A 15082-nucleotide genomic window follows, 5' to 3' on the forward strand; every position below is an offset into this window, starting at 1 on the left:
GGTAGAGCGCTAGCCTTGAGCTGAAGAGCTGAGGGACAGCGCCCAGGACCAGAGTTCAGGTCCCACGACCAGATCCTCCCCGACCCCCCAAAAATCAGAGGCTTATAATTCTAGGTGCTCAGGTCACAGCAAGATATGGGCTTTGGAAACTAGAGACTCCATGAGAACTAGAGGCTTTATTGCTACACATTTTCGAAGTCAAAGACATAGCTGCAGGTGCTCAAGTCAGAGGTACATTCTTCTGAGCTTTGAGTGTCAGCAGCCCAGCACCTGCAGCTAGTGTTAATGGTTCCTGAGCATTGGATATAAGGATATTTGGCTCTTAAGTATTGTTGTTGTCTCAGGAACTCTTCCAGGCACCAGAGCTTGCAGAAATCACCACTTAGTATTCACAGCCTCTGACCTTCCACAATGTTAACTCTGAAACACAGCTGTTCTCAAACTCTTCAGTTGCCTCTTCACTGCTGCAGAATAGGTCTGGGGCTAAATGCTATAGTATCATAATGAAGACCACGAGGAAGCAATAAAAGACCACTCTAAAGAAGCCTTTAGGCTAGAGGAGTTGGTCAGGTGATAAAGCATTGGCCTAGCAATTGAAAGGCTCTGAGTTCAAAACTCCAGTAGTAATAGATGATTAGAGAGAAAGAGAGACAGACAGACAGGGAGACAGAGAGACAGAGACAAAGAGAGAGAGAGACAGAGAACCTCTTTGCTTAATGTTGACATAGGAAAGAAATATCCTGTACTGACCAACAACATTAAGAAATGGCCTTTGTAAGGTCCGCTCCTGGATGGTGAGCAGACTCCATTCTCCTCACAGCAAAGTCTCCGCCCAGTACCTGCGTTACCTAGGCAACTGGCACCTGGAAGAGGTCATATCTGCACCTGCTAATCCAGATGTGACCACACCTTTCCCCTCCCCTCCCCTAGATAAGGCCTAGCCCAGGGCCAGACGCCCTCTTTCCCAGCCTCCCTCCCAGCCGCGGGGAGGGCCAACATGGCCTGGTGCCAGCCGGAACGATGAATAAACCTATCCCTTACCTGAATACCATGTGCGTGGTGTGGTTCTTACTCAACGCTCTCTTCTTTAAAAAGCTAACAGCCTTCTACATCGAAAGGTGAATGGCATGCTGTGTTCAGATTGCAATTCACTGCCTTGTGTGTATACAGCTTCTAGTTCCACCCTTCACACACTTTATATGTACGATTTGATGGGAATCTGCTTTGTTCTCATAACTCTATGTTGCTTCCGAGGTCCACTGACCATTCCCCAGGGGACCTCTCCTGACTCTCAGAAACACCTCACCCCTGATCTGAAAGTGCAGGATTGTCAGTGTCAGAAGGATACCCTACCATAAATCCCCAACAGGACAGGACAAGACAGATCTTCCAAAGAACATCTTACACTGGAATGTATAAAACCTTAAACTACGCTCTCTCCCCACAACTTGTTCCTCCAATCCTGCTCAGTGTTACATGGAGTCCCTTGGCTGCAATGATTAGAACTTGTTCCAGTCTGTTGAGCTCCCTGCCTTCTTTCTCTCCTTCCCCCACCTGATCTTTCCTAACAGATGGTGCTGAACCCAGGGTAGAGATTCTCTGGAGGACTCACTGTCCTTGAAGGTAACTCCATCTATGTCCTCTCCCTTTCTGTCCTCTCTTTTCCCTTTTCAAAACAGTAGCTTTCAGAAAGCTGGTCAGTTCCTCAAGCCGACTACAAAAAGGGTGTGGAATCCCCAGCTAACCGGCAGCCTGTGAGTGACCAGAATTTCCCACCCTTATGAGGTCCCAGTTTAGCTTACATAGGTGAGGCAAGATCTTGGTCTAGGTCTTTATTGACTGAATTGATAAACTTGGTTGTTCGCCTGCTGTTTTCCCTGATCTCCTCCCTGTCCCTCTCTCCCCTTTTCTCTCCCTTGTAAGGTAACTGAGTCATGAAGCTATCAGGATAAAGAAAGGACAGAGAGCAAATTCAACAGATTTTACTCAGGAATAAGGTCTGGAAAGCGTGACCAAGTCTCCTTCAGCATGGCTGAAGGGAAAATGGCATCCCTTACAACTAGGGCTCTTTAAATATTAGTCAGAATCAGGGGTGAGGATGGAAGCGGGGTAAGATGAAGGCAGGGTGGATAAGCAATATTATTTTGACTATGGACATTCAAGGTATCATCATCATCTGTGTTTGTCAGGAGCATCAGCATCAGATGTGCCATTTCAAGACAGTTGGTACATTTCCTCACCGGTAAGGGGAGGGGAAATGATTCAGCAGGGTCAGCGGCAAGGATAGTTCTAAGATAAGGCTGTCAGTGGGAGGTGGGTGCTTTAGGTTAAGTCATTTCCCATACTCCTTTCTCTCTTCCTCCCCTTCTCCCTTTCCATCTCCCTTCCCCTTCTTCCCTCCCTCCCTCCTACCTTCCCTCCTCTCTCCCTCTTCCTCCTCCCTGTCTCCTCTCTACCTCCAGACTAGAGATCATTCGCCATTCAATTGCCTGCACCCACCACCCAGCCACTTCTCCCATGAGCACCTTCCTTTGGACATTTTGAGGTATAGATTCTGGTTTCCCTCTTTAATGGCCCCAGGTCCTGGGGACTCCCTCTGACTGATCAGTTTTTGGAGATGCCTAACCACTCAACTCAGTAGAGGACTTTGTTGGCCTTAACCTAGCATTTGGGAATGGCCCAACACAAGTTCTTGGTCATTATCCGTTTCTGCACTGCTTTCTACCTGGGCGTCACAACAGTCCATTCTGGCTGACAGCCTTTTGGCTTATCTCCTAAAAAGCCTAGAAATTGGATTAAAATCGGAACTGAAATAAAAGAAACGTATCTGCTTTTGCATAGACATTTGGCCTCAGTATCAACTGAACAATTGCAATCAATGGCCCAAGTATAGCAAGGTATGGACAATTTCTTCTATTGGAATAGCAAATGGTCAGAGGTTCCTTATGCCCAAGCCTTTTTCCATCACTCCTGGCCACCACTACATTGTTCTTGTTCTGCAACTCAAGTTATTTTAGCCAAAACTATCCCTTCAAAACCTCTACCTCTACCAATAGTCCCCCTTCTTCCTCTCCTCCTTCTCCCCCTCCTACTTGATCTCAAAAAAGACTTCCCACTCCCAACCACCAACACTAAGTGCTCCCTCCATGAGCTAGCAGGAGCAGAGGGCACTATCTGAGTGCATGCTCCATTCTCTATGATTGATATGGCCCAAATTGACAGCTTTTCAGAAAATCCTACTAAATTTTAAAGGAAAAAAGAGAGACTTCCAAAAGTCAGAACCAATTCTTTTGCCATGCACCCCTCAAAATAGACTGTCCTATGTCAGGCCACTCCTGAAATGGGTACCCGGCTGGTCCACTCCGCCTAGTGTGTGCTTCTGTTGTGGCAAAGATGGACACTGGGCAAAAGCTTGCCCCAACCTGTCCCTCTAAGGCTTGTCCACTTTGTGGTGCATGGGGATACTGGAAAATGGACTGTCCTCAGAAGCAAAGCCCTCCTTTCCTGGTACAGCCAGACCCAGAGTTCTCCCTTGCCCAACTAGAATGAGTGCTTTTCTCTTCCAACAGTCTACTCACTTCAGGATCTGGATTCTTAATTTTTCCCTTAAGGCAAAAAAAGTATTGTGGCCTAAAAATGGATGGAAAATAGAGTTTGCCTCCCCACTCCTTAAAATGCATAGTTAACAAAAGGGATTTTGTAAAGACTCTAAAATTAAATCAACTCCTACCAGATCCAGGCCACTTAAAAGAAAAATAGAAGAAAGGCAGTCTCCCAGACAGATAAGCTCGCTGACAGGAAGATGAGAGTCAAGCAGAAGATCCTAGCTGCCAAGCTCAGGCTTCCATAATGGTCTATGATGAAACTAGTAAAAAATGGGTACCAATAAAGCCTGATGAATAGGGATTCAGCAGGATCCACATCTGCTACCACACTGCCAGCAATACCTTTAGAGTCAGCAGAGTCAAGCTACAGGATTGGCAGATTGTGATCAATAATTCAATCACAGAAGGGCTCTAGTACAATCAGGCAACACCAACCACCAGTGGCAAGGTGCCCACCAGGTATGCAGCTTAAACTCTTCAACGAAGAGGTGGCTTAACCTTTTCAAGGAAAAAGAGGTGACCACATTCTTCAGTGCAATGCTGTTTGCCCTGAACATCACGGATTCTCAGGAAGGAGGCCCCTCCACATAGCATCAGGTACAGGAAATGGACATCCAGAGAAGACTAGTGATGGAACAGCAGCAGTACTGCTAAGAATCTCTGGAGAGAAGCTCAGCCACAGGGCCCATTCTTCCACTGGGACATCCCCCATCTGCAGCCATCTCCCTGGTCTCATGTAGTGGGCCTCCACACCCACCTCTGCCCCTAGTCCCCTTCCACCTACTGGGCCACTCCCCTGCCCCCATCTTCCTGCCAGCCAGAGCTCAGGAGGCCAGCCACGATGAGAGTTCAGCACCAGGACTGGCTGCTGCCCTGGTTGGGGGCCAAGCTGAGGAAGGTACAGTGTCTGGAAGATGAGTCCGGAGGCTCAAGTCCCATCAGGGACCTCAAAGTCTGATCTCAACTGGGCAAGCAGCGAGGGTGATGGAGAAGGTCTCGTGGAGGAGATGAACAAACTGCTAGCCATGTTAGGGAGATAAATTTTTATCAGAGGAGTTAAAATGGAACGGTGACTACCAAGTGTGCTGCTTGTTAGAAGACTTTATTAGTGGAGTTGAAATGAATGAAACCTCCTTTTGAGTGGGAACTTGCCGCTGACCTCATCCACCTCCTCCAGCTGTGTTTGCCAGACACCCTGTTCCCTGCCCCATTCCCAGGTGTGATGAAGAAAAAAGGAGGTTTCCTTTGGATAAGAAAGAATTTGGAGAGTAAGAATTGTCTTAAATGTTCATTCCAAAATGGAAAAAGGAAAAATGAAGACTAATGACCAAACATTCAAGTAAGTAATTAGATGGTATGAATATGTCCTAGATTTGATAAAAAGAGTTTATTTGATAAAATAAAGTTGCAAAATTGGTATGCAATTAAGTTGGCTATTATTTAAAAACCAATATAAAGATTTTTTCCTAAGGTCAAGATTAATACATTGATGTAAAACCAGCATCCCATTCTTACATCCATCTGCAAAAGTAATTGCTTGTGTACTATTAAGCTTGTCAAGTTTTTTTGTTTTTGTTTTTTGGGTCCGGTCATGGAGCCTGAACTCTGGGCATGGGCGCTGTCCCTCAGCTCTTCAGCTCAAGGCTAGCACTCTACCACTTGAGCCACAGCACCACTTCTGGCTTTTTTCCTTTTGCTTATGTGGTGCTGAGGAATCGAACCCAGGGCCTCCTACATGCAAGGCCAGCGCTCTACCACTGAGCCACCTTCCCAGCCCCATTTGTCAAGTTTTTAATGACATGTTTGCTTATGGAAAGGCCTTTAAATGATCACCTTTAAATAAGTATATAAAACTAAAATGTTATATTTTCTTGCTGTCTAATATATCTGTTTCCCAATTATGTAAGCTGCCTTGGGTATCAAGCTGAAAAGAGCACCAAGCAGGCCCGTGTTCCTGCTTTCCTCATTATAATCAAAATAGTTTAGTGACATCTACAGTGGTTTCAATCTTAATTAGTATCCTAATGTGCTATCTACATTAAAAATAACTGGAGAGTTTAATCAGCATTTGTTTTAAAACTTTCATAATGACTACTGTTAAAGTTTTTTTTTGTCATTACAGATTTGATCCTCTGCAGCATTAACAGTTAAACTCACCGAAGGATAAATTATTCTTACAAGAGTTTATTGGTCAAACTTAACTTTTATTTTTCATAATTTCAAGGCAAGCCCTGCTTGAAAGCAATTTCTAGTGATCTCCTTGTTGCTTAAATCAGAAATGAAAGGGTTTATTGGCATAGACCCTCACCTGACCTGTCACCCCCCTTCCAACATGAGATTTGATCAACTGGACATATTATCCCAGCAACAAGCAAAACATCACTAGGACATTATCCCAACAAGGAGAAGACACCTACCCAACCTACTGGGACAAAGCTCATAGTGATGAGGGAGCATCCAGGCCGTTTGACTCCTAAATGGAGTTACATGTACTTATCCTTTCAAAGGTGAATAAGGCTGGGAGATCAAAAGAAAATAGTTCATAAGCATCTAATGTGCATACCTGTCTACCTTCTAACTGGACAGGAATTTACCCCCTTGCCTTTCTGGTACCCATTATTTTCATTTATAGTAGAAATGATAGACTTGTATAGTGGGGGATAGATTAAAAGTATCAAAAAGGTCACAGAGGGATGTAGGGGAAAAGGCTGTAAGGCTTAAAGCTCTTATTGGCAGTAAATCAAGGCACTCTTCTAGGTGTCCTCAAGTTAAGGACACCTAGCCATTCAGACCCAATAGATATATTGCAAAAGGTAAACATTGTGTGTATATTCCAGAAACTCAGATAATGTTCCCTTAGTCCTTCAGGATCTGCGCACTCAGGTTAATGCTACCTTGCTTGCTGGCCACAATTAATGTGCTCTAAAAACTGAGAGGACATCATAAAAAAAAGACAAGTATCTTGGAGAAGCAAATGTTTGGAAAAATGGTTCCTCCTGGGACAAAGTGCTTATGTTAAAGATAAACATTTGTGGCAGGATGCATGCTTTCTCTCAAGGACTTTACCTTTCTGCTTAACTGTTCGTCTGTTTTCCTGCTTGCTCATTAACTCAATAAAGCTCTGTCAAGTTTTCTTATTGAAGTCAATGACCCTACGTGAAGAGTACAGACTTTTAGAGGGAAGCTTCACAATTCTTCACCGGTATTAGGAAAATGGAGAACGAAAAAGAATAGGCTGGACTCGATCATCAACAGGTAAACAGCGAGGGACACAGACCTTTCTGTGGGTTTGGAGGTTGTGTGAGTGAGCTGGGACAGGATCTGGGTTTTTATAGGAGGTCTGAGCAAGGAGGTAGAGGTTAATGAAAAGGCCACTAGGTCAAGGAAGGTGAGGGCCTTTCAGTTGGGCCCACCATGGGATGTTGACAGCTGGGCTTGGTGGATGGCCCTGCCTGCACTTCAAACAAGTTCACACATACCTGGGATTTTGCCTGGTGTCTGTATGGGCCTGGGACAATGGGATAGGGGTCAATCCTTCAACAGTGACCTGGTGACATGACTGTAACTGTACTTGTCAATCTCTTTATTTTCTTCCACTGCCTTATACTGAGTCAACTCCAGGAGTAATTCTCTAGTCAGACCTCTAGCTCCTACCATTGTATTTCTTGTAATCATCCTTATCCTAATCTCATCATCAATGGAGTAATATCTGGAGTTGGATATCCTGGCTTCTACTATTCATAACTCCCACTCTAGTAATAATTCTTTTTGAAAAAAAATTCTGGTTATGTCAGTCATGGAGCTTGAACCCAGGGTCTGGATGCTGTTTCTGAACTCTTTTACTCAAGGCTAGTGCTCTACCTCTTTGAATCATGGAACCACCTCTGATTTTCTGGTGGTTAATTGGAGATAAGAGTCTCACACTTTCCTGCCCAGGCTGGCTTTGAACTGCAATCCTCAGATTGCTAGGATTATAAGCGAGAGCCACTGGTACCTGGCTTCTAGTGGTCATTCTTCTCTTAACTTTTCTACCCTATTTAAAAAAAAATCTTTTTCAAACTTTCCTCATCAATTGCACAACAGCAACCACACAGACTGGAACAAATAAAGACCTCCTTCTATGAGCAACAAAAGACTCCCAAGACCTTCCCCTCCCTTCCCATGTCAGCAGGAAGTAGCCAGAAAAGACCACGATGCCCATTATCTTTTTAGATCCCTTCAGGGTCTCAAATAATGGGAATCTGCTTTGTTCACATACTCAATGTTGCTCCCATGGCCCACTGACCACCGCCCCGCCCCCTCCCTCAGTCTCCAGGAAAACTTCACCCCACCCCTTATCTGAAATTGTGGGACTGTCGGGTGTCAGAAGGGTACCATAAATCTCCAAAAGGACAAGACAGGACAAAGACATTCCAGAGATCATCTTACACTTGAATGTATAAAAACCTTAACCCCCATCCCCCCCTCTGCCCACTTCTTGTTTCTCCAACCGTGCTTGGTGTTACATGGAGTCCCTCTGCAGCAATGATTAAAGCCTGTTCTGGTCTCTGCCTTCTTTTTCTCCTTTCAACTGCTTGATCTTTCCCTAACAAGCCTCATGAGAATAGTTGTAGGTTGAGCAGAGGATCCTTGAGTTCAGCAGGGCCTGTCCAGCCTAGACTAGAGTCTTCTAAAGCCAGAGCAAGTTGCCTGGGGCAGACATGACCAGAGCAAGGCCTCCTGAAGCAGAAGTTAGGACTGAAGCAGCAACAGCTGTAGTTTCAGTGATCCTCATAGCTAAAACGACCTTCATTTAGAGTGATGTTGGACTGTTCAAAATAGCTGAATGGGTGCCAGAGAAGGGGTGACTTTCCTGATTGCTTCCTGTTTTGAGACAACCAGGCACAAGAGAAGTGTCTTCAATTGTCATTTGAGAGGCTGATGACTGCTCCTGGCAGTTTTTCTCATTACAGGAACAACAGCAGTAGCAGCAGCAATAACAACAACAAAAACAAAAACAAATGCACAGACAGTAGGGAACAGATGGGATGGGGGAGAATAATAGAAGGAGGGACTCTGATCAAGAAGTACCAGTGGACATTTAGATAGATATGCTGTACAACTTTTTAAATTTCAGATAAATGCAGAACACTAAATAATGCTTAGAAACCATGAAATTAACATTCTTAATAGTATTTAACAGTGCTTAATCCATAAGCACTTGGCGTGGGGAAGATTGAGTTCTTCCAATCTATTTCAGGCAGTGCTCACTAGGGACCTACCTGGACTAGAGATTGACTTAGTGCCATTTTAACTTCCCTATTATCTTCCCCAAAGCAGGGATAATGAATTGCCTTCCAAATTGGGCTGTGGTTAGCTTGAGGGAGATGAAGATATGAGTTGCTACTTGGTAAAGTGGAGGAGATGATGACAGTTGACAATTAGGTCTAATAAAAGCTTCTATCTTCTGGCACATTAAAGAGAGATTTAGAAATCAAATAATAGGGCTGGGAAGGTGGCTCAGTGGTAGAGTGCTTGCCTTGCATGCATGAGGCCCTGGGTTCGATTTCTCAGCACCACATAAGCAAAAAGAAAAAAAGCCAGAAGTGGCGCTGTGGCTCAAGTGGTAGAGCGTTAGCCTTGAGCTGAAGAGCTGAGGAACAGCGCCCAGGCCCAGAGTTCAGGCCCCATGACTGGACCCTCCCCCTCCAAAAAAAAAAAAGAAATCAAATAATAAAGAGAAAGTCCAGTAGGTTGGTTCCAAGGGGAAATGGCTTTAAACTTAGACCTTAAGTTTGAGTTGGGTAAAGATAGAGGATAAACCTTCCCAAGCTACATTAAATTACTAGTCAGTTTACACTTAACCCATACCCAGACCTCAGGGAGGGAAAATCACTTTCATATCAGCTGCAGAATTTGGCTCAATTATTATTGAGCAAAGGGGCAGAATTACCAAAGAAACAAAGTGGCTGAGGAAATAAAGGGCTCTTTCCTGTGTGGCAGGAAGGAAATCTAGGTAGAATGTTAGTGACGTGCAACTATCCCATTGGATGCTGATTATTGAGTGGATGGCATATGTAATTTGAGGCTTCCTTCCTTGAAGATACAGAAGTTTCAGGGGGAAATGACTATGAAGGAAAGAGGTCTCTGCTTCTTCTGCCTTTTCCCAAATACCAGCCCTAGCTACCAGCAGTAAAATAAGTAAATCTACTTGAAGCTGATCTTATTGGAAGAATTGAGTTTAATTTGGTTTACTGTAAGAGCAAATCACATTTGTGTACACTTTTATTATGGTCAGTAAAGGCTTCATATATACTGACAGACATGGATTTAAAAGGCCTGTGTCCTGATTCTAGGAAAGGAGAGGAGCAACATAAGACTGGTGGCTTCCTTGCTCAAAGATTCTTTGTCTGGACTTTTCAACTCCACATTTTTACTCTATCCTTGGCCCCAGAGCAAATGGCTCTAGAAATATATGGCACCCAGAGTGCCTGGTCTGGCAAAGATGTATATGTACATACATACATATATATCTTTCTTTCTATCTATCTACCTATCATCTATCTATCTATCTACCTACCTACCTACCTATCTATCTATCTATCTATCTATCTATCTATCTATCTATCTATCTATCTATCTATCTATCTATCTATCTATCTACCTACCTATCTATCTATCTATCTATCTATCTATCTATCTATCTATCTATCTATCTATCTATCTATCTATCTATCATCTATCTGTCTGTCTATCTGTACAGGAAATGGAGTAAAGACTCAAAATTGACAGACATCAGCAAACTGGTTCAGCCAGCTTGCCCTCTCCTCCACTAATAGCCCCTGCCCAGGGAGGGCCTTGGGTCTTGCTATGTCTCAGGACAAACCCACCTTTCTGTGACCACCACACAGGAGAGGGGCTGGCTGTTTTAAACAAACTAGCCCAGTAGCCTGCCACCTTGTGACCACCACCCTGGGGAAGGTCTGGCTTGATTCAATATCAGTCATAATCTGGGGCTGGGAAGGTGGCTCAGTGGTAGAGCGCTTGCCTTGCATGCATGAAGCCCTGGGTTCTATTCCTCAGCACCACATAAGCAAAAAGAAAAAAGCCGCAAGTGGCACTGTGGCTCAAGTGGTAGAGTGCTAGCCTTGAGCTGAAGAGCTGAGGGACAGCGCCCAGGCCCAGAGTTCAGGCCCCACAACCGGACCCAAAAACAATATCAGTCATAATCTGACAAATTGCCTGAAGGGAGGAGAGAAAGAGGGAGAGGATGAAGGTAGTATAAACAGTCCAAGACCACATGGAGGGTAGCTAGTTTCTGGTTCCTGCTGCTCATTCTTTTGAGTGGCTTTTACTTTCTCTTTACTAAATAAACTCTTTAAAACTGTGCTAATCATTCTGGTATTATTATTATTATTATTTGTCAGTCGTGGGACTTGAACTCTGGGCCTGGGCGCTGCCCCTCAGCTCTTCAGCTCTAGGCTAGCACCTTACCACTTGAACCACAGCACCACTTTCTTCTTTTTTCTGTTTATGTGGTGCTGAGGAATCAAACCCAGGGCCTCATGCATGCAAGGCAAGCACTCTACCACTAAGCCACCTTCCCAGCCGATCCCTGGTATTATTTTGATACTACCAGATGAACAAGAACCTACCACACTTGTATCTTGTACACCAAAATGGTGGTTTTCATTTGTAGCCTTTATACTTCTGCACTGGGAGAATATAGTCTAAACTTGACTCACAGTAGTTTGGTGAGTGGGGCAGGGGTATAATAGGTGCTGTTTACTGTTCTAAATCATGTAGTATGTGATCTAGGCTCACTCAATACACCAATAGATGATTTTGGACTTCTATTTACTAGGTACATCTTTGAATTTTTGTCTTTTTACACATTATTAAGAATTTTTAGCTTTTTAACATCCCTCTACAAGAAGTCAGATGCAGACAGGCCCTTTATGTCCCCTTATTCTTGATACTTAGTGTCTAAAAGTAGGTGTGGTGATAAGGATTAATTAATTAATTTTCACTTTCACCTCCTGGCTTTAATGTCTGAGTCTGGCCTTTTACAATTAAAAAATTGTTATTTAATTCATTGTTTCTGCTAGTATCAAGGTTTGAACTGAGGACTTGGCTTGCTTGGCACTCTACCATTTGAGCCAAAACTGCAGCCCAGCTTTTTGCTGTTTATTTGGAGATGGAGTCTCCCATATTTTTACGTCTAACTTTGAGGAACAATCTTCTTCTAGATCTCAGTCTCCTGGGTAGCTAGGTGTGAGCCACTGGTATCCAGCTTTTGATTTTCTTTCTTCTCATCTGCATCCTGCTTTAGTATTCCAACGTCTCAAAATTATTTTTCCAATAATTTTTGATCAGTATGACCCAGTAATCCCACTTTTGGGCATTTACCCAAATGTTCACAAACAAGACCACACTAAAGCTACCAGCACGACTATGTTTATTGCAGCATTATTTACTATAGCTAAGATATGGAACCAACCCAGATGCCCCTCAGTAGATGAATGGATCAAGAAAATGTGGTATATATACACAATGGAATTCTATGTCTCCATCAGAAAGAATGACATTGCCCCATATGTTAGTAAATGGAAAGGCTTGGAAAAAATTATATTAAGTGAAGTAAGCCAGACCCAAAGAAACATAGGTCCCATGGTTTTCCTTATTTGCAATATCTAGTATATGTCTGAGTCAAACAGAAAAGGTCAGATAAGTTGATGTTAGGGAAATGAACCCTAAGATACGTATTCAAATTTTTTTTTATTTCATGCAATTGTTTCTAACACATTTATAAGATTATTTCTTTGTTGCTTTGTATGTCCCTCCCCCACAGTATAACCCCTGCTTTCACTGTATTTGATGTTGTTATAATTTGTGGAGGGGAAGGGGAAAAACAAATCGTTTAAATAGGGATACAGGTGGACCCATTGCAACAATGAGATGTACAAGTCGTTATGTGGAAAATGAACTTTACAACTTTGGTGCGGGGGTGGGGAGTTGGAGTGGGGGGGTGAGGATTTGGGGTGGGGGGCTGGGAGGATTGGTTGGGAGGGTGGGGAGAGGATGGGAAGGGATGGGAAGGGGAAACAGGAGGAGGCTACAATGCTTGATAAGAAATGTACTCATTATCTTGCCCATGTAATTGTAACCCCTCTGTACAGTATTTTCACAATAAAAAATTTTTTTTATCAGTTTGTGTCTGGAACATAATTTTTCAAAGAAAGGCAAATTTTGTGATTATTGAAAATCCTAGCCTCCCCCCCTCATTCCAGTGTTGCAGAGAAGAGCCGTGGAGTTTCACAATAAGGAAAAATCTGGAGTTGAAGAGTAAATACACTCTCAGAGCAAATGGTTAAACAATGACATGACATCCTGTTTTACAACCTACCCAGGCCTGAACCCCCTGTCACTTTGGTTTAATGAAGAGATATACTGCCATCTCCTTGTAGCTCAAGTTGTCTCCTTATCTTGTTGTACCTAATCTCATTGGTACTAACTAAATAAATGTAAAATTTGCAGTTTCTGCCTTTAAAAATCCCACTTAACTTCCCCTTGGGGTGGAGAGTTCCTTTGTTGGTGGCTATACCACCTCTTCTACCCACTGGCTTCAATAAAAATTTCTCAGTGTGTGGTGCTCCTCTGTTTTAGCTCCTGTGGGTATAACATTATTATTCAAGACCACACATTAAAGTTGTTATGCATAGTAAAATTTTAGAGAGTTTATTTGTGTAGTAATTCATGAATTATACATTAAACCACTAGCAGTTTGGGCTCTGACATGTGCTTGGTAAGACTTCAATGAGCTGTTAAGAAAATAAGATTAAATTTTTTTTTTTTGTCAGTTGCGAGGCTTGAACTCTGGGTTTGGGCGCTGTCCCTGTGCTCTTCAGCTCAAGGCGAACACTCTACTGCTTAAGCCACAGAGCCACCTCCAGTTCTCTAGTGGTTTATTGGAGATAAGAGTCTCAAAGCCCAGGCTGGCTTTGAACTGTGATCCTCAGCTCTCAGCCTCCTGAGTAACCAGGATTACAGGTGTGGGCCACCAGCTCCCCGCTTAAGAGTAAAACAATTTTTGACAGAAAAAAATATTTGATAGGTTAAAGTGGAAAGTCTCTAGCTAGAGGTTAGTTGGTAATTTCTAACATGTTAAAATTTTGGTTTACCATTTTTACTAAATTGGGTTTCATTTTTCTTTTGTAGAACCCCAAGTCTCTGGGGACATCTTATCCTAGTGACCCATTGTGCATGTGTGTGTGTGTGTGTGTGTGTGTGTGTGTGTGTGTGTGATGTCAAAAATTGCACCCAGAATTTAACTGATGCTAGATGAGTACTCTACTAATGAGCTATATCTCCAGATCCAAACACAATACACAGCAAGGAGTTTGTCATACAGGATATGCTGAAAAGTGTTCTTCATTCTTATCTGAATACTTTCAACTTTAAGGAAATGCTAGTCTAACTGGCATAAAAACTGAGAAGGGGCCAGGAGTTCAGGTGGGCTGCATACAATTGGTCATTAGGTTGTGAATGCCCCAAGATTTTGAGCTTGTACTCAGAGGGAAAATTAAACCCCACTCAGTGTAAATGGTAAAGCAAAACTTTAACTTATTAGATACTGCTAAGGCCCTGAGAGCTGCTGGGTAGATGGATTCCATTCAGGAGATGGAGTCTACTAATTGAAGAGGGTGCCCTACTTATTTGACAGATGAATTGCTCTCCAGTTATATATCTTAAGAGTCAGGCACACAGGACTAGAGCATTGAAAATATCCTGTTCCAGAGTGAAATGAACAGAGCCTCAGCTTTTCTAACCAGCTTTTTCCTTTCTCCTTGTCTCAGGATGTCACATTCAATCCCTAGAGTCATACTTCCAGCCATCCTCTGTGTGTATGTATGTGTGTGTGTGTGTGTGTGTGAGAGAGAGAGAGAGAGAGAGATTATTACTTTTTTGTTGGTTGTGGGGCCTGAACTCTGGGCCTGGGCACTGCCCCTCAGCTTTTCAGCTCAAGACTAGCACTCTACCATTTGAGCCACAGCACGACTTCCAGCTTTTTCTGCTTATGTGTTACTGAGGACTCAAACCCAGGGCCCCATGCATGCAAGGCAAGCACTCTACCACTGAGCCACCTTCCCAGCCCGTGTGTGATTATTTTTGAGACAGAGTCTCATGAACATTTTTCTGCCTGGCTGGACTCAAACTGTGATCCTTCTATTCTCAGCTTCCCAAATAGGATTATAAGCCTGAGCCACCAGCACCCAGCATTCTGCAGTTATTTTCAAGCTCTCCTGAAAAATTATGCTTTTAAGCAAAGCCAGACTTCTCAAAGATACATGATACCATTACCTTTCAATGTATCATATTCAAAAAGAAAACATACTTAAACCCAAATTTCCTGGCTAATATATCAAATACATCACCAGAAATTTAAAGCAGGTAAATTGACCACAGTCCTGATGTTTGGCAAGAGAAAAAAAAAATCA

At 43.2% G+C, this 15082-nt stretch overlaps 1 pseudogene; it reads left to right on the forward strand.

The window, feature by feature from the left end:
* Positions 1-3834: 3834 nt before the first annotated feature.
* Positions 3835-15082, forward strand: part of LOC105991861 — a 42592-nt pseudogene continuing 31344 nt past the window's right edge.

Source organism: Dipodomys ordii, unplaced genomic scaffold, assembly GCF_000151885.1.
Source record: "Dipodomys ordii isolate 6190 unplaced genomic scaffold, Dord_2.0 Scaffold78, whole genome shotgun sequence".
NCBI lineage: Eukaryota > Metazoa > Chordata > Mammalia > Rodentia > Heteromyidae > Dipodomys > Dipodomys ordii.